The sequence below is a fragment of the Gopherus evgoodei genome, chromosome 4 (genome assembly GCF_007399415.2).
Source record: "Gopherus evgoodei ecotype Sinaloan lineage chromosome 4, rGopEvg1_v1.p, whole genome shotgun sequence".
NCBI classification, from domain to species: Eukaryota; Metazoa; Chordata; order Testudines; family Testudinidae; genus Gopherus; species Gopherus evgoodei.
The window spans coordinates 104,027,086-104,053,743 of NC_044325.1; the positions used below are offsets into that span (position 1 = coordinate 104,027,086).

Genomic DNA, 26,658 nt, shown 5'->3' on the forward strand with positions numbered 1-26,658 from the left:
TCAATCCACGGGGGTGAAATCCCTGCTTGTTTTTATTTCTCATCCTTATGAGTTGATTGATTAGAACTTCCAACTAAGTTTTGAACCTGAGGGCAAAGTGCGTGACAGTGGCATTTAAGATGTGTGACAAAGATGTCAGATGAGGAAGAGAAATAGAATAGAACAGGGTAGGCAACCTCTGGCATGCATGCCAAAGGCAGCATGTGAGCTGATTTTCAGTGGCACTCACACTGCCCGGGTCCTGGCCACCAGTGCAGGGGGCTCTGCATTTTAATTTAATTTTAAATGAAGCTTCTTAAACATTTTAAAAACATTATTTACTTTACATGCAACAATAGTTTAGTTCTATATTATAGACTTACAGAAAGAGACCTTCTAAAAATGTTAAAATGTATTGCTGGCACGCGAAACCTTAAATTAGAGTGAATAAATGAAGACTCGGCACAGCACTTCTGAAAGGTTGCCGACCCCTGGAATAGAAGGAAAAGAAGCTTGAAATTCTGTAGGACCGATTTATTTAAATAGTGTTTTCTATAACCAGGGCTGTCCCTAGGGCAGTGCGGGGCCACAAATCAGCCTGTATGGACCCCCATTAACATTTTTTATACAGGCGAAATCTGGTGTGGGGAGAGGACACCAGTGCTGGGGGGCAAGAGACGATAGAGAGTCACAAGGTGGCACCTGTGCTAGAGGCAAGCAGCCCCCTGTGTTGGGGGGGGTCCCTGAAAAGGTGGGACCCAGGATGGAAGGGCAATGGATGAGGTCAGCCTGGCATTGGCATGTTCCGGTGGGCGAGCAAGAAAAAGAAATACAATGTGACTTCCCATTGGTGAGTGCAGGCCCAACCCCCACTGCCAACGCCAGGTCCCCTGTTAACCCCCGGAACGGCCTGGCCCCCCCAACCCCAACCCCCAGGTCGCCTTGGCCCTCCAGGCACTGCTAATCCCAACCTCCCTGGGCTGGCCTAGAACCCCCTGCACGACACATGCACACTGAAGCACAGGGCCTTCCAGAGCACGGGTCCCAGAGCGGTCGCCCCGATTTGCCACACTGTCTATAATCAGTTTCATCGTTCAGCCTGCCTGGTGTCTGTAACCTACACTAGTATGCCAGAAGATGATACCAGAGCTGAGCTGGTCAAAGGTACAGAGTGGAACAATAATTTTTAAAGTTGACATGCTGCTCATTATGTGCAATACATGGGATATGTGTGGGGCTACAACCCGCCAGAAACCTGTATGTAGGCATTTGTGGGTATTGTTCATAGCCTGAGAAAGCAAGGCCTGTTAGCAAAGACTTTTATCCCCTTCATACCCACAGCTGACCTCCAGAATTAAATGGGAGTATATACTCTCTACCAGTGTAAACCCTGCACTCCAGTATGCCCCTGGAGATATGATTCAGATCAAAAGGAATTATGTCATCTATGATTCTGTACAGCAGAGAGGTATGCTTTTGACTCATCTGAGCTAAATTCAGCTCTGGTGAAAGCAGGTGCTAATCCACTGCCTTAGAGAGGTGATGCATTCATGCTTGGGTGCTGTTTGGCTCAACAGTGACTTAGTTCTCTATTCTGGCTAACAGTGCTGCAATGGAAGCCAGGCGTTAAATACTCTGCTGCTTCCAAGCTTTTCTGTGCTGCGTTGGCTCTGGTGCCCATTTTTTTAAAGTGTTCTAAGAAATTCACATTCTGGGGTAGAAGATAGCTTGGATCTCTATCATTCAGATAGTCATTGAATGACTAGCAGGAGTTTCTGGGTCTGTGTTTAAATAGGCATTGATATCGTGATCCAAACTCTGTGAGGTTGTGAGAAGTGTAATTTAAAGCCAGAATTTGGCCTTGGATTTGTTGTTCCAAGTGTTTATTAGATGAGGTTCCATTTTTAGTCTGGTTAAATCAAACTTCTTGTTGTACTTCGTTTTGTTTTTAGAGAGCAAAGTTGAACGGTTTGATGCAAGCTTTTCATTGCTCTTCATCCCTACGTTCACTTGCTGCCACAATCTGATTTCTTTCAAATAATCTTCATGTTCTTGGCCTAGTCTGATGCTATCAATGTGTCTTCTTGTATGGGCATGTTCTGAATAAAAGGGTGTGTAATGGAAACATATTCCCTCTTCTTGCTGCGCTAGTGGGCTACATTCTTAAGTATTGTATATTGAAACATCATTCTCATTTATTTTTCCACCCTTTTGTTCTGTGACAATGGGCAATACAGTGTTTTCTTTCTCCAGATTGTTATAATGTGCAAATTTCCACAGAAAAATAAGACATACTGGCAAGATCATTACAAAACCTAATAGGCCAAAAGAAGAGTCTAAAAGTAAACCTACAGCTTTATAAGAAGCCAAAGCATCAGAGGAATGAAGCATTCATAAAGATGCCCTCAAATATCATCCAGCTTCCCGCATTGGCTTCAGATACCATTCCTCCTGGATATGTAAAGATGAGAATTGGCCTTGAAGGCTCATTTCAAAGTGGTGAGTTATGTGCATGTGTTCTCTATACCTATATCCTGTTAACATCTGCCTTACCAGTAGGATTTTCAAAAGTGGACGGGATTGGACCTAATTTTCCTCCCACTGATGTCAATGATAAAACTCCTGTTGACTTCAGTGGAAGCAGAGAGAGGCCAACGCTGAGTGCTTTTGAAAATCTATCCTCCCAGCCCATGTTATCCTGTAGTCTACATGGCACTCTATGAAATGGGGCTGCTTATTGCTACTGTTCTAAAATCCAAAATACTAGTTCCAAATTAGGAGCAGATCCAGCTTCCAGTGAAATCAGTGGAAAGAAGCCCATCAATTTCAGGGGGAGCTGGATTTGGGCTTGAGTGTACTCTTATGTAAAGAATTATGATAATGACTGGGCTAGAGAATAATTCACAACAAAATATTTGTTTAATGAATGTTGCTTTATTTTTTCTGTTAATGTTTTGTCTGGAAACAGATTGCAGAATTCTTTGATTTATTTATTATTGCCAAGTATTTGCAAGTTTCTTAGCAAATAACTTTTTTTTAAAGTGAATTTCATAAATTTCTTTAGTGAATAATCAATCTTGGCCTGCAGATTACTTGTGGTTTGTGAATATTCACTTACTGCATGGCACGTTTCCTTATTATCTGAAATATGTCACTAAACAACACAGAATGAAGAGCAAATTTTACAATCAACAATCATCCTACTTTAAATTTTATAATCATCCAAATTTAATTTTTGGTAAATATTCAAAAATTTGGGCAAAAATCACTTTTCATAAATGCAGCAAAGAATCCTGTGGCACCTTATAGACTAACAGATGTTTTGGAGCATGAGCTTTCGTGGGTGAATACCCACTTCTTCAGATGCAACCCCTCTGATACTTTTCATAAATGATCACTTAGTAAAAACTAAGGGCCTAATTCTTCTTTGATTTACACTGGCATAAAGTTATTATATCTCTAATGACTTCTATGGGCTTATGCCTGATTTACAACAGTATAAATCAGAGGAGAATAACACCCCCAAGTACTCAAATATTTGCAGAAAGTATAGAAAAAAAGGAGTCACGCATGAAGTGGAATAAAAATTGACTCTTAAATTCAAACAAATATTTGCAGACAGTTTTTTTCTATTTGTACAGCTCTGGACAACGTTAAATATAAATATGTTAAATATAACAAAGGGTTACATTTGTCAGTTTTAGCTGGAATTTATTCTGTATTCAACAAGAATTTGATTAAGATCATGGTCGTTAGAGACAGGACAGGTGTATTCAGTCAAGTCTATCCTCTTGTAAGGGCAGGATGCAGTCATGAAAGAGATGACCTCTTTTTATTTACTTCTGGGTATTTCTGTTGTACTCAACATAACACCTACAAAAATATATTATATACAGTGTCTGTGGTTTGTTGCATGTAACTGTATAAGTTTTAAATAAATCACAGTTCACAACATAGTACAATACACACATGAACTGTGATTTGTAACCTATAGACTTAGACATATCAGCCCTGTAGCTTGGCTGGGCCACAGCCTTTTGTGTCTGTCTATATAGCCGCTTTGTTGGAAGAAGTTGAACAGCTTTTCTCTTTGTCTCCTCACAGGTGGTATATGAAGTGGGATTGATTACCCTGCAGTGTGTTCCTGACCTTTGAAAAAATAGTTAAGTACACCTGTATTCATAACGTCTTCTCTTCCTCCTCCTCCTCTTCCTCCTCACCTTTTGGAACCTGCACTGTCCAGACACAGTTCTCTAATCAAATGCTTTATTTTTTCTGGTTTCAGGTGCTGAGAAAGATCCTACTCTGGGTTTTTGTTCTTTTGGTTGTTTATATAAAAGCCCTGTATCCCAGAGGATGATTGCTCTAGTTTCTCCTTTTGAAATACTGTTATCAATGTCAGCTATGTTCCATTAAAAAACATTAACAGTTACTACTGCTAGAAAATTGGCATTTGGTCATTTCTGGGAGCGGGGTTAGGGGGGGAGGGGGAATTGCACTGGATGAGTCACTTGAATTATTGGTAGCTCAGAGATGGTCAGTGTGAAACCCACTCTTCTGGCCTCTACCAAGGGCAAAGGAGTGAAGGTAAATGCTTCCAAACCAAGCCAGAGAGGAAAGACTATGTGTCTTTAGACACATTATTGTAATAAGTAAAGCAATACAATAATAAACAGAAAAGTCTATGCCAGGTTTATGTTGTTTCATTTTTAACCAGGCTTAATAAAAAGGCTTCTCTCTATATTGTGCAATTCTATTGCAGTCTCATGATATGAAGCATGTTTACTGCAGGCTGCTGGTTTAGAGTTTTGTTTACATAGAAGAAATCTCCACAAAGTTGACTGCACTGTGACTGATGTTTGCAGAAAGAGTGACATGAAACACAAGGCCAAATGATAAAATATGGGAATGGGGCCTCCGAGAGGTCTAGCCACAATAGGGACTAAGTTTAAAAATAGGATTGTGCGCGCTCTCCCTCTCTCTCTCTCTCATCCTCCCCCAACCACCTGATGCCATAGGTAGCAAATATATTGCCATCAGACAGGACCAATGTGTGACGTTCAAGTGCATTATGGTCACACTGGGTTGGTTCACAAACATTACATTCAGACAGGGCTGGTGTTTGAGGCGGAAATGCACTGAAATCCAACAGAGCTGGTGCTTCATGCTCTGTTGTACTGGAATTCATTTTTTGCCCATGTAGTGCAGGGACCCCAGAAGTGGCACAAATATATACAGTGCTAGTCTGTTGTGAAATTTTCTCAGCTGAGGTGTGACACAAGCAATTGAAATGTTTGACAGATGACTAAAATGTAGAACAGCCGTGTTTCATTGCATGTTGCGGCCCAAATAAAAGATGGTTAATGGTTTTTAACTGTGAAATGTGTTTTAAGGATGTTTTCTCACTATGTGAATTAACTAAACCAATTTATAAAAAGAAAACTGGAAAACAAATTAATTCATGCAGAATCACCACAGAAAGACACGTCATATGAATCATCAGCAGTGTTTGAACTATCGACCCTCAGATCTCCAACACTGACATCTGCCACATGACCTAAAGAAATAACTGTTATCCTCTATGTAGATCAGCCACTAAAGGGGACTTGACACATACTTTACCAGTGCATTATCCAATTATTTGCTGAACAGCAGTAGAGTGTTGGGAATTAGGATTCCTTGGCACTATTCCAGTCTCTGGAAGGAGTGTGTGATCTAGTAGTTAAAGTAGCAGTTATAGCTAGGCTAGCCAGGCAATAGATTTGGCACATTTATTTTGAAAGGCAGCATGCTTGAGTGGGTGAGGCTTGGAACTGCCATATTGGAGAGTGGGGTAAAATACTGGCTCCACTGAAATCAATGAAACACCTGCCACTGACTTCTGTGGAGCCAAGGTTTCACCCCTCGGTTCTAGTATCAGTTCTGTCTGACATGTCCATGCATTAGCTGTGAAGCCTCAACATTTTTAGGCTTTTTAACACAAAGTGTGTTCTTGTTGAACCAAACAGCATAATCATAAGGGTTTCTATTATGTACCACGCTTAATATGTTCAAGGGCTTTTTCAAAAGACCATGCACATTGTGTACATTTTTACAGTTCTTGGTATCAGCAACAAGTTAGTTACAATCATTAGCAATAACATTAACATCAGTTCTATCACACAGGTACATTTACAGTTATTTTTTTCATGCCAAGCCTTCGGTTTAGACAAATCATTCTTTAGATCAGCTTGTTTAATATCCCTTTTGAATTTTTGTAGCTTTTTCTTGACCTCAGAGTCTTCTTTGACATAGGCTTTTAGTTTATCCACTTCCTTGGAGTTTTAGTATTTAAGGGTTAACCTGTGGCTTTTATTTGCAAGGTTTAATCCTTCCCTTCCTCCCTGTCCAGTAGGGTCAAAATCTGAACTCTTTTTTGTAACAGAATCCATTGGCTGGCTGGGTGCGTCCTTTTTGCTAATGGCTATGGGCAAGTCTTTCTCCCCCCCAGTTAGTCAGGTTCCGTATATACTCGATCATAAACAGGTTTATTTATAAGCTGCCCCCCCTGCCCCCAAGATGGATAAGTAAAAATGGAAAAAATTTATAGCCTGTTCATAAGCCAACCCTATAATTCAGAAGTCAGCAGACTTTGGCTCCCGTGCCGCTGGTGGTCCGAGATGGTTTATCCGCAAGCACGGAGGTAAACCGAAGTAAACAAAGTGTCCCGGCGCGCCAGCTGCTTACCCTGATGGGCTGAGACAGCAACTGATGGGGAAATTTTTTTGGGGGGGAAAGCTGGGAGTCAGGGGAGTAACCCCTGTGACCACCCCCCACATGACCCCACACCTAGCCCAGGACCCCCCCACTCTCCCCATCCCATCCCATCCCATCCCACCTTACCTGGTGAGGGCCAGGGAAGGATGTCTCTGACCTGGCCGGCTGGGCCAGGTGCGGCTACAGCCTGCCAGCACCAGAGCTGCAGCTGCTTTGGAGGCTGTGGGGAGAGCAGCATGGCCAGAAGTGGAGAGACTCTGGCCCGCCTCTTCCTTTCTGTCTCTGCTGGCTGTGCTGCCTCTCCCGGCTTCCTCTGTTGTGGGGGAGGGGCTGTGCCCCACCTCTCCTTCCCTATACTCGTTCATAAGCCAACCCCCTTCTCTGGTTCTTCCCTTTTTTACTAAAAAAAAAAATCGGCTTATGAACGAGTATATATGGTAATTTGCATCAACACAGACACTAGCTTGTGTACTAGTTTTCAAATCCTCAACCTTTACCAGTTCCAAGGCTGGACTCTGTCTTAAAGAGATACCATCCATTTTCACTAGCATGTTAGACTCAAGGTTCTTTTGCCAACCTCTGCTTCCACATGGAATCAGATGTCAAGTCCACTAAGAGACTACAAGTCACATCCAAAATATCTAGAGATAAAAGTTTAGCTGCCATCCCCTGTATTTCTGAGAGATTAACTGCACAACTGTCCTCCTGCTCTGCAGATTCACCTGTCCAGTCTTCCCTCTGAACCAGAGATACAGACTGTTTACTCAAAGAATCAACATGGAGACAGTCCTGTCTCAACACCATTGTCTCCCTGACAAGCTGGTTAACCTTATAGGGCTGTTTAAACTCCGTAGCAATTTTTATTCCATCTGAAATCTACTCAAAGCTATCCACAGTAGATTTTTTCAAAACAAATTCAGTGGATTCATTTTCATTTGAAAGATTTTGGTCACTGGGAACCAGCACAGTTTCCTCAGAAAAGAAACTGTTTGCTATCAACAATGGCCTATTAAGAGTCAGTGGAAACAATTCTTTTTCACAGACTTCACCAAAATATTCCTTTCCTTCTGCAATATCATGCACTGCAACAGATTCTTTCTGAGCTTTATTTATGTCCAGAACCAACTTTGGCACAACAGACAAATCACCAAACTCCTTCTGAGTTTCACATACATCCAGAATCACCTCTGGTCCATCTGGAGGATTTTCACACAACCCCCTTTAAGGTAAACTGCTAGTCTTCATAGTCACAAGATTAAAAGCATTATCTTCCTTGTTACAAGTTTCCACACTGTCAGCAGGTAACATAGTCAAATTACCTTCATGGTTTCCTTGTGCCCTGGCTATGATATCACCCTGATCAGATAAGGTTGTCATATCTTTACTCAGCAACACACTAGCAACAGGCAACATAGAAGTACCAGAATCACTTGGGGTATGGCTACACTTGCAGCTGTACAGCGCTGCCACGGGAGCACTCCCGCAGCAGCGCTTTGAAGTGCGAATGTGGTCGCGGCGCTAGTGCTGGGAGAGAGCTCTCCCAGCGCTGCAGGTACTCCCACCTCCCTGTGGGGATTAGCTTGCAGCGCTGGGATCCGCACTCCCAGTGCTGGGGAACTGTTTACACTGGCGCTTTGCAGCACTGTAACTTGCTGCACTCAGGGGTGTATTTTTTCACACCCCTGAGCGAGAAAGATGCAGTGCTGTAAAGCGCCAGTGTAGCCAAGACCTTGGTCTTTGGGAGCTTTTATGATATTAACTGGATGCAGCCTAGTTACAATGTCATCATCCCTAGCAGACACAAATTCAGGACTACTTCCTTCGTTGGCTTTAGTTGTATCAAGAATCAGCTTTGGGTCAACTGATAAATTTTCAACCATCATAGGCTGACAGCTTCTTCTGTCTGCTTAACAGACAGAAAAGAGCTGGAGGAACATTCCCCTGTAACAGACAAACAGCGTGGGATATCCTTTCCTTTGTCCCAGCACACATGGCTGTTCATGGACAATTGCTTGGAGATGGGGTAGCGCCCTTCATGGGCAGGTCATTACCCCTAACAGACTCAGGAATATTTCCTTCACTGTTACAATTCTCCACACTGGTAACAGGTAAGGTATAGGGATACTCATCTTCCACTAACGTGGCCTTCCCAAACTGCTGATTAGACAAAGCTGTCAGCTCAGAAGGCTGCCTATGTTCATCTAAACTTTCTTTGCCTTTCCCTCCCTTAACAGATAAACTGCTGTTTCTTACAGATACATTACACTGAGCTGCTTTTAAACAAATCATTTCTACTGTTTTCAGGCTTACTTTCACAAACTTTACTTGCCAGCAATCCATCACTCACCAAGACTGTACCCTTTTCTTCCTCAGGTAGAGCTTTAACTTGATCACCAACTTTAATTTGCTCTAGAGAAACATCTTCCTGAGCCTTATCTAATGCCAGATTCACTTCTGAGAGACCAGACAGACACTCAGAAATTCCTTCCATATATTCACTGCTTCTTTGCACAGATAAATGACCATCTTCCTCATACAAACATTTGGAGAAACCCTCCATAGGCAAATCCTTGCCCCTAATAGACACAGGTTCAGGATTATTTCTTTCCTGTGACTACTTTATGTCATCAGCTTGACTGAACAAAGTTTTAATATCATCCCCAATGAAAAGATCCTTAGGCAGTAACTTCCTTACACTAGCTATAACTTCATGTTTAACGCCATTCCATTCAAGATGGATTCTGGCTAAAGGCACACTTACAGTAAACTCATAGACTATTATAATATTCACACTCTGATTTGGTAAATAAACTTTCTCTTTGACAAAATCTGTTATAACAAGAGTGATGTTAGAAGCTGTAATTTGCCCTAAACCACTTTTACCGTTGACTTTTACATTCTCTGCTCAAGTTATGGGGTTACCTTCACCTGGGCTCACAGTAAAAGTATTTATATAAAAGTGGCAGTGTTGGAGTAAATTTGGTTACACACAGACAACTGCTTAGAGTCAAACAACATACCAACATTGTTACAAACTGGATAGATTCTGTCTCCATCTTTATGGTTGAGAGGAACTGGTTTTTCAGTATGATTCAGTTCCTATTGTTGTTTATTCTCTTGAGTTGGAGCTTAAGTCTGTTCACTTTTGCCTTACCTTCTAGTTCTGCAATCGAATACATACCATTTTTTGTTCATATTCAAAACACAGGTGTTGTCTTTCAGGAGCTTCTTCCATATCAGCTATTTTTTGCTTTTGTTCAATTTCTAGCTGCTGGTTTCTCACTGCAAGCATTTTCGCTGGGTCTGCTTTCTTGTCACTGGCAATTTAACAGATTATTCAGTTCCTGCTCTGTGACTTTTTGCTTAAAATACAACCCTCTCTATAAGCACAATTCTTTCAGGCTTTTTCTGTCAGGATCTTGATCATGGGTCAATCGCTGTAACTGATTTTTAACCCTTAAGTTCTCCAGTAACAAAATTAAATTTTGACAAGCATATGGTTCTGATCCAAAAACCTAATTAACCTGTAGTAATGTGTATCCAAGCATGACTATGCCACTGTGACCGGGGTCCTAATGGGGGCCAGCTGTGGTCACTCAATTAAGATGAACTGCAAAGAATGGAGCAGACAGTCCCCGTAAAGCTCATGGATATTTCAATACTGAGATTCACCAAGCCAGAATAAAACAGCTTCTTTATTACCTTTCTGGTTACTCAGAAGTCCAAATAACACAGTTCCCTTAAAGTTGTCCAGCCTCAGGCCTTCATCCAGGTATCCACATCAAATATGATGAAAATTTCTGTAAATCTTATTTCATTACATAAAAGAAAAGGTTCTACCAATCCCGAAGGATCGGACACGTTACCTCCTAGGTTAATGACTGTTTCAGATCTTCCCCAAATACACGCTACAGCCAATTCTTATTAACTAAACTTTATTAAAAAGCAAAAGAGAAAGAGAGTATGGTTAAAAGATCAATATATATACAGACATGAGTTCAATTCATTGAGGTTCAGATTCCTAGCCAGGGCCGCCCAGAGGATTCCGGGGGTTTGAGGTCTTCGCTGGCAGGGGGCCCCTGCTTCAGCGGTAATTCGGCGGCGGGAGGTCCTTCTGCTCTGAGACCCGCCACTGAAGGGCCCTGAAGACTCGCAGCAAGGGCCACCCGCCGCTGAATTACCCGAAGCAGGACCCACTGCTGAAGTGCAGCCCTGTCTTCGGGGGTAATTTGGTGGCGGGGGGTTCCCGCCGCAGGTCTTCGGGGCCCTTTGGTGGCGGGTCCCGGAATGGAAGGACCCCCCGCTGCCGAATTACTGCCGAAGACCCGGACTGCACTTTGGCAGCGGGTCCCGCTTTGGCAGTAATTTGCCGGCAGGGGGTCCTTCTGCCCTGGAGCGGAAGGATCCCCCCGCCACCGAAGACCCGGAGCGGAAGAAGCTGCAGGGACCCAGGCCCCATGAGAGTTTTCCGGGGCCTCCAGAGTGAGTTAAGGACCCCGCTACAGGGGCCCCGAAAAACTCTCGTGGGGGCCCCTGCGGGGCCTAGGGCCTGTGTCAAATTGTCCCACTTCCCCCTACCTCCCAGGCGGCCCTGTTCCTAGCAGAGATGCAAAAAGAATGAGGAGTACTTGTGGCACCTTAGAGACTAACAAATTTATTTGAGCATAAGTTTTCATGAGCTAAAACCCACATCATTGGATACATGCAGTGGAAAATACAGTAGGGAGATGTATATACACAGAGAACATGAAAAAATGGGTGTTGCCATACCAACTGTAACGGGAGTAATCAAAATAGCCCACCTTAATTGATTACTCTCCTTACAGTTGGTATGGCAACATCCATTTTTTTTCATGTTCTATGTATATATATCTCCCTAATGTATTTTCCACTGAGTGCATCCGATAACATGGGTTTTAACCCACGAAAGCTTATGCTCAAATTAATTTTGTTAGTCTCTAAGGGCTTGGCTACACTGGAGAGTTGCAGCGCTGGTGAGGGGGTTACAGCGCTGCAACTCAGGATGTGGCCACACTTGCGAAGTACAGCCAGCGCTGCAACTCCCTGGTTGCAGCGCTGGCTGTACACCTGGTCTGCCTCGGGTGTAGCGATTCCAGTGCTGGTGATGCAGCGCTGGTCAGCAAGTGTGGACACCACCAGCGCTTTTATTGGCCTCCGGGGTATAAGGAGGTATCCCAGAATTCCTATCCACAACAAACCAGAAGAATGGCTGAACTCCGATCTCCCCGTAGCTACTTGCTAAAAAACAAACACAGCTGCTCTGTGCTCCAGCGAGTGAGCCAGCGAAGGCAGGAGAATTGCTTTGGAATGTTCAAAGCTGTTTGCTTGAGGAGAGAGGGGGGAGGGGTAATGTTGAGCAACTGTTTATGTGGTCTGATGGCTATTTAGGAGTGCATAATTAGCATTTAGTGAATAAGACAGGTAGGGGAAAGGTCAAAACTTTTAAAAAGATTGAAGGTAGGCACTGTGTATCTTCCAGTCCTTACAACTTGCAAGGCAGGGAGCTGAGAACAATGTCAGCTCCAAAAATCCACTCTCTCTGTCTCCCCCATGCTCCCTGTCACATTCCACCCCACCCCCCTCTTTTGAAAAGCACGTTGCAGCCACTTGAATGCTGGGATAGCTGCCCACAATGCATCACTCCCAACAGCGCTGCAAATGCTGCAAATGTGGCCACACTGCAGCGCTGGCCCTACACAGCTGTACGAACACAGCTGTAACTACCAGCGCTGCAGAACTGTAAGTGTAGCCATGGCCTAAGATGCCACAAGTACTCCTCTGTCTTTTTGCTGATACAGACTAACACTCTGAAATATAGCAGAGATGGTGAGCTTTGTAGTTGCAAAGAGTTCTTTTAGAATTCAGTCCATAGCTCACAGTTCAATGTCCAAGTCTCATATTCATTGCATACCAGTATAGCTGGGACCTTACTCTTGCGACTCAAACTTTCCCAATGAAGTCTAAGCAGATCTGAGATGACAGAATCAGGATCTGAGGATCTTTTATACAATTTCATGTCTTTTGACAGGTTTGGATTTCCTCCGGTAACAAAAGGTAAATAGGATGACTTTGAAGGAGGTTCATCAGTGGTACTTAGCTATACAAATTAACATAAGGCCATTTGTGTTTTCTTCCATCATTCACAGGACATTTCAAAGTGAGATGAATACCAAGATATCCCGTGTTTACAATTCATTTAAATGCTAGAAACTTCTTTTGACCTCTGAATTATCAGAATACAGTATAGACAGGGACTGTTGATTACATTGTGGACCCTACTCCTACATATGTAAAAATACAAACATTATCTCCACACGCGTGTCTTTTGAGGATTATTTATTTTGCAGGATGTTTAACCCTTTCAAGCCATGCGTCACAGCCTCCCTTTTAAATTTGATTCATATAACAGGGAGAGGGATAGCTCAATGGTCTGCTAAAACCCAGGGCTATGAGTTCAGTCCTTGAGGGGGCCATTTAGGAATCTGGGGCAAAAATCTGTCTGGGGATTGGTCCTGCTTTGAACAGGGGGTTGGACTAGATTACCTCTTAAGGTCCATTCCAATCCTGATATTCTATGAAATGTAGAAGATTTGCTTGATCTGATTGATTTTAATTGGTGCTGCAAAGCTCTAGCAGGATTCATCTCAAAGAGTTCATTCCCTTAACACCCTGGGGCAAATAAACAACCACACAGGAAAGTTGCCAATACTGTGAAAAGATGAAACCTGAGAGCAACCATGCACAGTAGGGCTCTGAACAAACCTGTTTTAGACATACTTCTTACAGAAACAACTTCCAAAGAACCATGAGTCTTAAGAAAAAAGTTGATAGCTTGTGGGTTCTGCCTCATTTGAAGAAAATATTCACCCATTTGCAGTGTTCGACCCACCTATAAAATTAAGAGTTAGTAGGAAAGAAAGACAAAAACCAAAGAAACTAGAAGAAGGATTTGATTCAGGTACTTTATTCAAAGCAGTTTCAAGAATGGTGTTCTTAAAGATAAGAAGTGGAGGGACAGCTGTAAGAAAATACATTGTATGAACCAATATTATTCAGAATAAACCTTAAGGAAAAGAGAAAGGACATAAAGCAACTAGAAAGTGGTGTTTCATTTTTAACATTGAATAACAGATTTATGTAGAAAGAACACTAGTCAGTACATAGTTCTTTAGGAAAAATGGGGAATTACTATGTTTTTGACATTTCATATAGCTGTGATTTTTTTCATATGGGAGCTCATCTTCTAAACACTGATGGAAAGCATCAGTTTGGTCCACCAAAATATTCTGAGCCTGATTATCTGTTGTCCTGTACCTTGTGTAGTCATTTACACCAGTGCAAAGTGGATGAAAACTTTTGATTCAGTAGTGTTTTGAAATTCACCTTGCATTGATCATGAAGACTATACAAGGTACAGGCCCTGCAATTCCACATAATTTCAGAATTCTCCATTCCCTGTTTCCTCACCTTAGAAATTAACTTGGTAAAATGTATTCAGAGTATGTCTAGCTAGAGCAGAACGGAGTGTTCCTGATTTTCATTCTTTGTGATTTGCCATTCACAAAATAGTACAAAATCTGTCATCTTTTATGTATAGAGTTTGATTTGCTTTTCTTGTATAGTCATTGCACGTTGTCAGACCCTAGATCTTTACTTTTGGAAGTCAACTTGATTAAAGCCCACAAGATCTGATTCACCAGCTCCCATCTTCTGCAGATTTTTACAATTGTAGAGTCTGATAGTTCTCCCTTGCTATTTACTCAGTGGAATAACTCCTGAAATGCATTGATGTGAGAGGAGAATCAAGGCACAGAATGATTGCAGTCAGCTGAGTTCTTATGGGTTTTCCTCTACAAAAATTATTATAAAGATTCAGCAAGTGTATCTGAAGGGCTTTGCATCAACAGGAATTCATCATGGAGTTTTAACAGGGCTTGATCCCACAGCCCTTACATGCACACCGCTCTAAGTGAAGGCGCTGGAACTTCTTTCAGTGCCAAGTAGAATTCTGCAGAATCCATGTAGCTTATGAGCTGGTTATGTTGTTTCAAAGCCTTAGTTAGTAGCCTGTTTATTTTGTTAATAGTTGTGATAAGGTTGAAGTTTTTACTTCAGTGGAGACTAACAAAATTTTCAGGACAGTTTTGATTTCAGGAGCACACACTGAGAATGGCCTTTGATTTTTTTTTAAAGCACTGCAGCCCTCACCCACTCTGATCAGTTGGCTCTTTTTTGCCTTTCCGTCTATAACTGCTGGGATTTTTTTCACCAGTACTGTGTAGTCTGTCTTCCCTATGTATGTTCCTGTGAATTGTTCTGTTCTAAGTAGCTGTCTTATTATGCAAAAGTACTTTTCACTTTGGAATTTCTTTTGTTTTCCTTTTGGCTCAAAGTCAGAGTCAGCCCTGGAAGAGGAAGTTATCCAAAGGGAGTGTTGTCAGGGAGTCTGATATATATGCCTGTTAAGCTCTGAAAAAAGCAACAATTGGCCTTTGGAGGAGGAAAATTGTTTTGCCACTTGCATCATTGCCATTTCAGAGAAACGGCAAGATAGGACAAGTTTTACCTTTCTGTTTCATGAACAAGTCAAAACAGCTTGAAAATAACCTTATGACACTAATCCCACCTTTGGGTGAGAAAAGTTCACATCCTCTACTCATAATACACTGTCTTATTTAGATTAAAGTTAATGAACTGTAGTACATATTAATCTGTTTGGGGTATTTATAGAATGGCAGTAGTCTATATTATCTGTCTGAACTTTGTGATATGGAAGTTTAGCTGTCAAACCAAATAGATATAAGGCCTGGTTCTCAGTTGCACTGAGGTTTGTGAACAATTACCCACATCCTCAGGTCCCTTTACACAGCCAGTGTAAGGAGTTTTAGTATAATTGAGGATTCAAGCCATCTTCTTTGATATGGTATAGAGGGGTTTGTGAATATAGCAGTCGTTTCAAATGTAGAAAGCCACGGGTATTTGTAAATAAACTGTACAGATTCAAAATATCTGCAACAAGTAGGTTCCTGCTGAGCATTACAAGGCACACAAATTACTTCTGTTATCAGAGGGGTAGCTGTGTTAGTCTGAATCTGTAAAAGCAGCAAAGAATCCTGTGGCACCTCACAGATTAACAGACGTTTTGGAGCATGAGCTTTCGTGGGTGAATAACCACTTCGTCGGATGCATGTAGTGGAAATTTCCAGGGGCAAGTATATATATGCAAGCAAGAAGCAAGCTAGAGATAACGAGGTTAGTTCAATCAGGGAGGATGAGGCCCTGTTCTAGCAGTTGAGGTGTGAAAACCAAGGGAGGAGAAACTGGCACTCACCACTGGTAACACCTGTTTGTGTTCTTTTAGGTCTTATTTTTATAACATTGTTCATTGGTATTGTAAGCTTTTACAGGCATGCGTTTGGCACTGACCCCTAGACTATTTTTCAGGAGGCATTCATTTGCTGGACAATTTCCTAGCCATGGTGTACATAGCAGAGGGAGACTATATCTGCAACATGACATCCCACTAAATGAGCTTTGGTTTAACTTCTTAGTATTTGCTCTTTTAACAAGTTCTTAGTTCTCTAACTATCAATACTAGCAGTGCTAGGTTTTAATCTGAAAGTTTAAATGCTTTGCCACTAAGCCTCTCTCTCCTGCCTGTGCTGTCAAATTCCATGGTAGTTGTAGAGAAATCAATGATACATCAAACTATTTAAATTCAGTATTCCATTGACAATAGTGGAACATCATAATATATGCGGTACATTGGCACCAGTAGCAGATTGACAATAATCTACAGTGTATTAATGTAAAATCTTGTGAAGGAGTTAACATTTTATCATAATGGGTCAGATTCTCACATCCTTATTCATGCTGAGTAGCACCTTATATCATAGGTAACCAATGGCAGAATCAGGTTTTGTAACCAATGGGGGGCAGGGCTGCGAAGGATTTTGGGGTCTGGGGCAAAATATGAAGCTAAGGCCCCCTCATCCTTCTAAAAAAATATTCCTGAGGGAAGGCATGGTGGGTGCGCTTCCAGAGCGAACTGTCATGCGATCCCACGTCCCAGGGGCCCAGCCCTGTGGGATAGGAGCCACCACCGCTGGGTGAGTGCAAGGTGGGCTCACTCTCCAATCTCATTTGAAAATTCATGACTTACACATCCTCTGAACTGGCGCCACCCATACATGTCAAAGCTGCTGGGGGGACAGTCACCCTCCGTGCCCCTATTAAGGTAAACACACTGAAATCAGAGAATCTACCCATGGACTAAAGTGCTACTCAACTGGATTAAGGGCTGGTTTAGACTGAAAACTTTTATTGGCCTTGAGAGATGTAGTTAGGCCAACCTAACCCCTAGTGTAGACAGCGCCAGGTACATGGAAGAATACTTCTGTTGACCTAGCTACTGCCTCTCAGGGAGGTGGATTGACTACAGCAATGGGAAAACCCCTCCCAAGAGAGTCTCCACTGCAGTGCTATATCGGCGCAGCTGCAGCTATATGCCACGTTAGCATTTTAAGTGAACATGTTTCAGCTGGACGCATTCTCTGCCTCTTTGTCTGTGAGGTTAGAAATTTACTGCAACATTTTTGGCTTTCCAAAATGGATTGTAAGTGCAAATCTGAATATTTGCTACATGATTTGAACTCATAATAAAGCCCAATTGTATTTCTAATGCAGGTGCAGTTCAGGTGCAGTTTTTTTGGTGACAGCTTATGCTTGCATGAGGGAAAATGCTCATCTGAAAATTTATCCCTAAGAAACTGATAAAATATATCCTTCACGATAAGAGGCTTATTTCACTTACCTTTCAACTGATTGGAGGCTTCCATTCGATAGATAAGACTCAGACCATAGATAAGCTTATCTAACCGCACACAATAGAAACCTAGAGATTTAGGTTTTTTCCACCCATCTGCTTGTCGAGATAACCTCATTGCACACCTCTTCATCCTGTAAATCTGTACACATCAGCCTTGTTTGCTCTGCTGCCAAACAGACTGACAAATGTAGTGCCAACAGAGGTGTGGACTTTCCCCCTTCACTGTAATGGAATGTTAATGTTGAATACGTGTTTTAACTTCTTACAGTCACGTTTTTAAGCAATCTCATGTAGAGCAGAAGTCCCCCCGCTTCGGGCAATGAAACTGAATTATTAAACAGGGAATATCATGAGACTGTTTTAAAACTTTTAATTAATTACCTGGACACTTTATCTGATAAATATCCATAATATTTATGAGGTGTATCTCCTCAATGGGTGTAAATCAGTGTAGCTTCAATGACTTCAGTGGAGCTATGCTGAGTTACACTAGTGGAGAATCTGGCCCCCATATTCTAAACCAAGGGTGGGCAAACTTTTTGGCCTGAGGGCCACATCTGGATGGGGAAATTGCATACAGGGCCATGAATGTAGGGCTGGGGCAGGGGGTTGGGGTGTGGGGTGTGGGAGGGGGTGCAGTGTGCAGGAAGGGGCTCTGGGCAAGGGGTTGGGGTCCAGGAGGGGATGTGGGGTGTATGAGGGGGCTCAGGGCAGGGGGTTGAGGTACAGGAGAGGTGAGGCTTGGGGCAGGGGGTTGGGATGTGGGGTGCTGGCTCCAGCCTTACCTTGAGTGGCTCCGGGGTAGCAGTGGGGCACAGTGAGGCTAAGTCAGGCTCCCTGCCTGCCCTGGCCCCATGCTGCTCCCTGGGAGAGGGAGGAAGAGGGCTCTTCCCTGCGGCCGCGTGGAGAGGGGGGGTGGGGACTCTGCGTGCTGCCATCGCTTACAGATACCTCCTCCAAAGCTTCCATTGGCCGTGGTTCCCCTTGGGGGGAGAGGGGGACTGTGGCTACAGGCTAGGGCAGCACACAGAGCCCCCTGCCCCCCACCCTCAGGGGCCGCAGTGACGTGGTGCCGGCCGTTTCTGGGAGCGATGCGGGCCAGGGCAGGCAGGGAGCCTGCCTTAGCCCCACAGCGCCACGGGCTGGATCCAAAGCCCTGATGGGCCGAATCCGGCCCATGGGCCGTCGTTTGTCCACCGCATTCTAAACAGTATAGTGTATGGATATACAGTCTTCAGATGTTTCTCTATTTGAACTCCTCCCCACACTGTGAATGCAGTGAAAGAGTTATTGTGAGGATTTGGGAGCCTTTTTTAAAATTCTATGCTCCACTGAATTTTGCAGCTTTGGGTAAAGTTGCTGAAGATTTTTGGTAGTATTTTCTACAGATCTCTGAAGATGCTGATTGGAACAATGATCTTTGTGGTAAGTCTCCATTCATCTGAACCAGGCCACGTGTGCTGAAATATGCTACTAGTCTGTTTAGGGTCCCAGCTGGTTCTGATTTTACTAGGGGTTGCTCTGGTTTAGGTTAGGTTGCCTTGATACAGATGGCAAAATGCTCAGAGGAAAAGCCGGGATCAGCACAAAATCCGAATAAAATACTCAGCAGCAACCAAGCAGACAGGAACTGATCTTGGGGGGAAAAAAATCCCCACAGAACTAATGTGAACCTTCTAATGTAAACATTAGGCTGAAAGAAAGGGATATTAACTACAGCAAACCACGGAGGGACCCTTGCACTTTCACCATGCCCTTTGTAGTAAATGCCTTGCCCAGGTGGTATACATGTTGAAAGGGGACATTTCCTGCATTATTGAGATCTAGAAACTGTCTCACATTTGGGAAAGATAAAGGTATTTCAGACAGCTTTTCCTGACATGTTGGGGCTCACCTTCTTCCATAGAATTTAATCTTTGGAGTAATTTATGAAACTTCAGGGGAGCTACAGTGAGGCCTTGAAGTTGGTACTGCTTAGTCCTGTGGTCAGAGCAGGGCACTGGGGATTAGGAATGCTGAGTTTTAGTCCCATCTTTGCCACTGACTCACCTTGTGTTCAGGGCAAGTCACTTAACCTCTGTGGTGGAATGTATTCACTCGTGTAGAATGTTTCCTAATAATAATGCTTATTTAATGTTTATAAAGCACTTGTAGATCCTTGGATGAAAACTGCTACCTAAGTGTAAATTATTATTGTTACCTGCCATAACTTCCTAATAAAACATAGGGACAGCTGCTTGGCTATCACAGTCTCTGCTTTGCATTGCAGAAAGCTGACCTGAAAAGGCAGCAAGTCATTGTAGAGCCACTATATCAGGCCCTGCATCAGCCACACCCACCCCCCAGTGTAGGAGATGTTCTGGGGTGGTCTGGAAGCAGAAGAGAACTGTGTTCCAAGCACAGCTTGGCTAAACGAAAGATCTGATTTTACTGATTTTAACGAGTCAGATTGACAATGGAGCTAACACCCTTATTCCGTGCTGTATTGGAATATTATAACCTGATATTCTTGGCTTGCTTAAAAAGTAATATTCTATAGTTTTTTGTGAGTGTGGCAAGAATAAATTAAAGTGCTTCTTTGGCAAAATGCTTTCAATAGCATCCATGCACTCATACCTCGATCCTACAAATATTGACCCAGGTGCTTAACTTTGCCACCATGAATAGTCACAATCCATGGTGGCTCATACTAGTAAAGGTAAGGAGGTACGTAAAAAGTTGCAGGATCAAGGCCTAAGCAAGCGGTCAGACTCTTACTGGATCCTTCATTATGCAGCACGAATACAATGGAGTAAAGGTGGGATATCTAATATCATCATCATTTTTAACAAATCTCTCTGTGTATGCCAGGCATCTATACATTTTATTCCATACCCTGGTCAAAAAATTGCTTTGAAGTTTACATTGTAGTTTTCTAAGTATGGTCTGGGCTTTCCTCAATTGCTTGTTAGTGGTTTAAATGCTTCTCAGCTAAGGCACAAGATTTTCAGATGGGAGAACATGGCAACTCATAGCAATTTGCTCTGTGAAATACTGTTATTTCCAGAACAATGAGCAGAATTCCTGAGCAGGAAAGAAATATTCTCTTATGATTCTGTTCGAGTTAACCTTTAAGAAATTCAAATTTGATTCCATAATGTTGCGTTATGCTGTTTATACTTATTATTTTGAGGGAATGTGTAATGATATATCTTGTAAGACACTGTATATATCATTCTGTATATAGATAACTTCAATAAAAATATTTTTGTCTTGAAACAAAGATTATAATAAAGTTTGTTTAATTATGTCTTTTTACAGTAATATCTATCTATCCTCCCATGGAAGTGGGTTTTTTGGGGAAGAGCATTTATTCTGTGTAGTTAAATTTTGGCAGTATAATTGTACAGTTCCTTGATTCTGGTGGTCTTAGTAAATCACATAGTGCAGTCTTTGTCAGAATGCCTGAATCCCCATGGCCAGGATTCTGCCTTTTATTCATGTTGAGTAGTACTGTTCGGTCTGAGTAAGTGTAGGGAAATCTGTTTGTGGGCCCTGCATCCTATGAGATGTGCTCTTTAGAAGAGGTCTTTGAATAACGAGACAGGAGCTCAGAGGCTTTGGTCACATTTTACTATCAGGATCTGTAGCAATTTGAAGACTCACTGGCGCGGTGCCTCCTGCTGGTCGTTCTGGGAATTAGCTCTTTCCAGCCTTCAGAGCACCCCCTGGCCGGCGGGTGTCTTGCCTGCCTCAGGCCCCATGTCCCTCCCAGATCCCAGTGCCTTTTCCTCAGGGTTCTGCCCCCAGCAGTACCTCCACACTCTGGGTATCCCCTCCCAGGGGAATCCCCAGCCCCTAAGCCCACCTTGCCTCAGTGGCTGCTGCCAATCTTCATCTAGCCCCCTTTCCCTGGGGCAGACTACAGTCTATAATGGCACTCATCCTTGGCCTTTGCCTATCCCTGGGCTGCCCCTCTGCAGCCCCAGTACCTTTTGGCCTTAAACAAGGCCGGCAGCCTGGGGGTTTGCCAGGCTGGAGCTCCCCAGCTCCCTTTGCCATTCCCCAGCATTGCTGCACTTCTGGTACCTTGCTCCCAGGCAGCTAGCCCTTCCCACTCCAGAGCTAGAGTGAGACTCTCTCAGCTCCTGCCTAGAGCCCTCTTATCAGGGCCAGCTGGGTTCTGACTGAGCTGGCCACACCTGTGGTCAGCTACTCCCTCGGCTGCTTTCCCTCCTTTTCCCAGCCGCAGCAGGGCTGCTTTTAACCCCCGCCTACTGGAGTGGGGCAGCCACCTCACTACAGGATCTTATCTGTAATCTGGGTAATAAGGAAGCTTTTATCTCACTGGTGGAGTTACAGGGCCAAATCCTAAGCTGGTTTAAATCAATATAGTTCTACTGAAGTCAATGGAGATGTGCTGATTTACACCAGCTGAGAGCTGGCCCTACTTTTTTAAATTGCAATGTTAGTTATATACTGATGTGTAAATCAGCCCCCCAGCTGATTCAGGCTATACAATACTTTGTGTGCCTAATTCTGCCCTCAGTGACATCCATTGGGCCTGGTTCGCCACTCACTGTCGCCACTCTATCTCCACACTAGTGTAACTCATTGATTTCCACAGAGTTATTCCTGATTTACAGCGATGGAAGTAAGACTGTGATTGGGCTTCATGTGTAAAGTATACTCCCTGGCTCTCCTTATAGTTTTGTGTTTTCGGTCAGCCATTCTTCAAGTCATCTCTGCTTTCCACCTTTGGTCTGCTTTGGGGAAGACTTGAGAATCTGCCATTCTGTTGTGTGATCTTCAGCCAGGAAGTGTGTTAACAGTGCCAGGATTGTTTTGTAATATTACAAATGCTTAGCCATATGCATTTCAAAAATAACTTTTATTCTAAAGGCCTGGTCTTGCACCACTAAAGTTAATGGGAGTTTTGCCATTGAACTCAATGGGTGCAAAAACAAACTCTAAGAGCAGATAATTTAAACAATAACTTTGCTATGGAGAAAAACCACTAGTACTTTTGTTTGTGGATTAATGTATTTTATGGAGAAAAACTTTGCAATGCATGCAGATCATGCAAATAAGGCCTTTTCTCCCTGCCGATTAAATAAACCTCTTCACAAGAGTGAAACAACTCAAAAGATGTTCCTGAGACTATAAACTGATCAGGGAACATTCCTAACAGTGACATATAAATATTATGAATGAAAACAGCAGTGTGTTCAATGCAGAACAAAATGTTAAAGCAGTGGTTTTCAGCCTGCGGTTCGTGGACTCCTGCGGTCTGCAGACGATGTCTAGTGGCTCTGTGAATGGAAAAAAAGTTTCAGATCCCAGAAAAGGCATTCCATTTTTCTAATCAATCAAAAGTATTTGAATATCCCCACTTACAGGTCAAAACCTGGAAGCCCACAGTTTAGTGCCCTTCTCACACTGTATCAATGATAGCTGAGCATGTGCAATGTTTATAGTTGAATTCTGTTCACTCCGTTTTCAGTCTGAGACAGGGTAGTCAATTATTTTTTGTCAAGGTCCAAATTTTTTTTCAAGGCATATTCATGGTCAAGAGAAAAAAAAATACAATAATGATAATAAGTAAATAAAAAGATTTTGGGGTCTGTTCAAAAGCGTCTGGCAGTCCAGATTTGGCCTGCGGGGTCTGCCTAATGATCTAAGACTTCTATGGTAGGGCTCTGTGGACCACAGGTTGAATTTCCAAAGGGACCATTTGAAATTTGTTAGGGATCCGCAAATGAAAAAAGGTTGAAAACCACTGTGTTAGAACGTTTTATTGCAGTTTCGGGTTAGCTATTGCAGTCAGAGGGCAGCACTCCACAAAAGCTCAGGAGAGCAATAAACCCCCTTCAGTTGTTACCTGTTCTCTTTATTTTTTTGTTCTTTGAACATTTGTTTTTATCCTGTATCTTTTTAATAAATAAAATAAAGATTAAAAATGCATTCACGTGAACAAAAAACCCAACCCTAGTATCCCAGGAAACACATATGTTGGCATATACAAACACTAATATCAAGCACTATATATCAAGGCACTATGATACAGTCAATGCCAGCCATTCGGAGAACTGTGGACTAGTAATTTGAGCATAGGACTGGGAACCAAGAACTCAAAATTCCAATTCTGGCATTCTCTGCTTGCAGCTTTAGGATCTCTGCCTCACTTTTCCCCATCTCTAAAATGGAGCTAATGTAATTTACGTACTTCAGAAGTGTTCTTATTTATGGTGGTAGAAATGTTAAATGATACATTTTATTATTTTCATATGGACTATAACAAGTGAAACCATTGAAATAGGAGGTTAATAAACTATCTCGTAAAAGAAAACCCAATGTACTATTAGTAACAACTTCCTAAAATTGACTCAAAGAATCTATATGCCGCTCTATTAGACTGTAAACTCTGTGGCTAGGGTTGCCATTTATTAAATGTTTGTATAGCACCTCACACAAAGGGACTTCGGTTTGGTTGATCTCTAAGCACTACCACAATACAAATGTTAAATAATAATAATCTTCATAATCAGGAAAATCATCTTCTATTTAAGCAGCAAGGGGGAGGCAGGGAAATCCTTTCATAAACAACACAGCGAAGGCAATGATTAAAATATTTTCCATTAAACAGAAAAGTCAAAGACAGGCAGAGGATTATCAGGATAATCTCACTAGCTCCAATATCTAACTGCTAATCTGACCTCAATTACTCTGCACTTTATTCCTGCTATTGTGAGTTTAATTTATCATTTGAGTTTAATGCTTTCATTTAACTGCAAAGTCCCCTCTTGATTTGTAACTCAGTGTTCCTACACTAGAGAAGAAGGATAATCTTGAGGAGGGAAGAAAATCTTAACCTGCCCTCCATGGGTCATAGACTCCAGATGGACATTTTGCAGCTGAATCCCAATTGGGGATCTGGCTAACACACATCTTAAATCAGCAGTGACACAGACTGTGGACATTAGGCATAAATGGCTCCATTTGGTCCAGGATGTTCTTGTTACGTTCAGACAAATGGCAGACTACCTCTGCAGCAGGGAAAATGGCCTTCTGGAGAACATCATTCCAAACCCCAACAAGATGAGTCAGCATTAAAGATGAAATGAATAACCTGACTTGGCACTATAAAACCAAAGAGGGGGGAAAATCAAGATTCAGAACCATGCATGTCCTTTGGAAGCCTGAGAAGACAGATTCAGGAAATGTCTTCAGGACCTACAATAGTTGAAAGGGCTGCTGGGTCAGGAGGATTCTATGGAACATACCATTATAAATTCAACTTTGAGACAAGCTGCCAAAAATACTAAACCTGCTACCACATGGTTGCTCCCGATCTTCTGGGATTTCATGTCTACAAAGAAACATGTTTTGTGAAGCTCTACAGAATAGCAGCAAATTTACTTTCTGTTCTAGGACTCAGAATTACATACTTATACCTGGTACTACCACTACTGTCATGAAGACAAAACTCAGCTGCACCTAACCAGCAACTGGTTAATGATTTGTCATTACTCTATGGGGCACAGCATGCAGTTCCTCATGGAGGACACATTTTTTTTTTGAAATGCGGAAGAAGAAAATAAAACTCATCTAGTCAAAGAGGTCTGCAACTTCTGTGCCAAAGAGATGTGATGCCGCACAGGACACTGAAAAAGAGTTAAGTTGCTTTTGGTGATACTTTGTTGTTCTTCTCTGACCTGAGCTTTTATTGTACTTCTGAGTTTTTGCTTGCAAGGCAGCATTAACTCTGGGAAACTGGGATGAGATCTAACAACTTGTAGTTGTTGTAGTTCTGATTCACTGGAATGTTTCTGAAGGAATAAGACTCTCATATCTCAAGCTAAGCTCTACAGTGCTGTGCAGTGATTGTTTCAGTACTCTGGATATTCTGATCAATGTGTAGGGCTTGATCGGGATCCACACTGTAAGTATGGGCTGCCCATTAACTGAGAAGCAGGAATCTTTCAAACTGTTTCTGCACTGGTAGTGTCTGGGTTGTACGGCTCACATGGTTCTTTACTTTTCTCTAAATAGATCTTCCATTTGGATTTTACGTATAGAGAGCGGGTTAAATTGAAACTGTCCACATTCTCCTTATAATACAAAATCAGCTTTAGATGTAAGGAGATACGTTTTTTCCCTTCCCTTTAATTACTGTTTAGAACTGAAAGGGTTTCTAAGGCTGACTGTTGAAGGAGTTGTGATTAATTTGGTGGTATATTTTATATGTGCATTTTTTGTGACAGGAAACTTACAACCCTGTTTTTGACATGGTTTTGGCTTAATTTTCCCATTGCTGCTATATTACTGATTTGTGAGTGTCTTACTGTTCTCTTCTGAAGCTCTTTGTAACAGTTTGCAAAAGTTTGATAAAATATAACTGGGTAGTAAAAATGGTGCATTCTGCAAGCCGTGACAAAAATGTGTCTTTAAAGGCCTTGATAATTTAGAAAAGGAATTGCTGAGAGATTTTTGAATATTTTTATACTTTTTAGAATTAACCTTTTATTTTCCTTCAGACATTAACACTTTTTTTGATAAAGAATTATTTGTTCTTCCTGATAAATAACACTAAATTTCATCTGTTGGCCTCTATCAGTCCAAAGACAAAACAGGTCTTTCTTTTGCCATTTTAATTCGATTTTGTATATAAATTTGTACTTGCTTAAAAATATTGTAATGGTATTATACTGTGGATATCATGAGATAAAAACCTACAGATTTTTAATTTATTTGCTTGATATTTCCAAAGTCTAAGCTATTTTCCTTACATAAGCTTCCCTGATTATTGCTTCAGTGGGAGTCTTCTTCGATGTAGCATTGTCTTCCTGCCAAGAGGCCGCTATCTCTCAGAGGCTAATAGATCTATGCTGATCTATAGCAGCTGAGGGTCTGCCCCACTGTCTCTGTGGTAGATGCTTTCAAGGCAATGGCTTGATAATGCATCTGACAGCTATACTCAGATGGAGCAAGCCTCAGTAAATCCTGGGCAAAAGGGTGGAAGGTTGGTTTTGGAAATGCCAGTTCTTTACAAATTGCTACTCCCTGTAATTTTGCAGTTGGACAGCATTTAGTTG

General features: G+C 42.2%; 1 protein-coding gene across 10 annotated transcripts in view; it reads left to right on the forward strand.

Moving 5' to 3' along the window:
- Nucleotides 1-26,658, forward strand: part of ST5 (suppression of tumorigenicity 5) — a 299,630-nt gene that overhangs the window by 164,298 nt on the left and 108,674 nt on the right. The window lies entirely within an intron of this gene.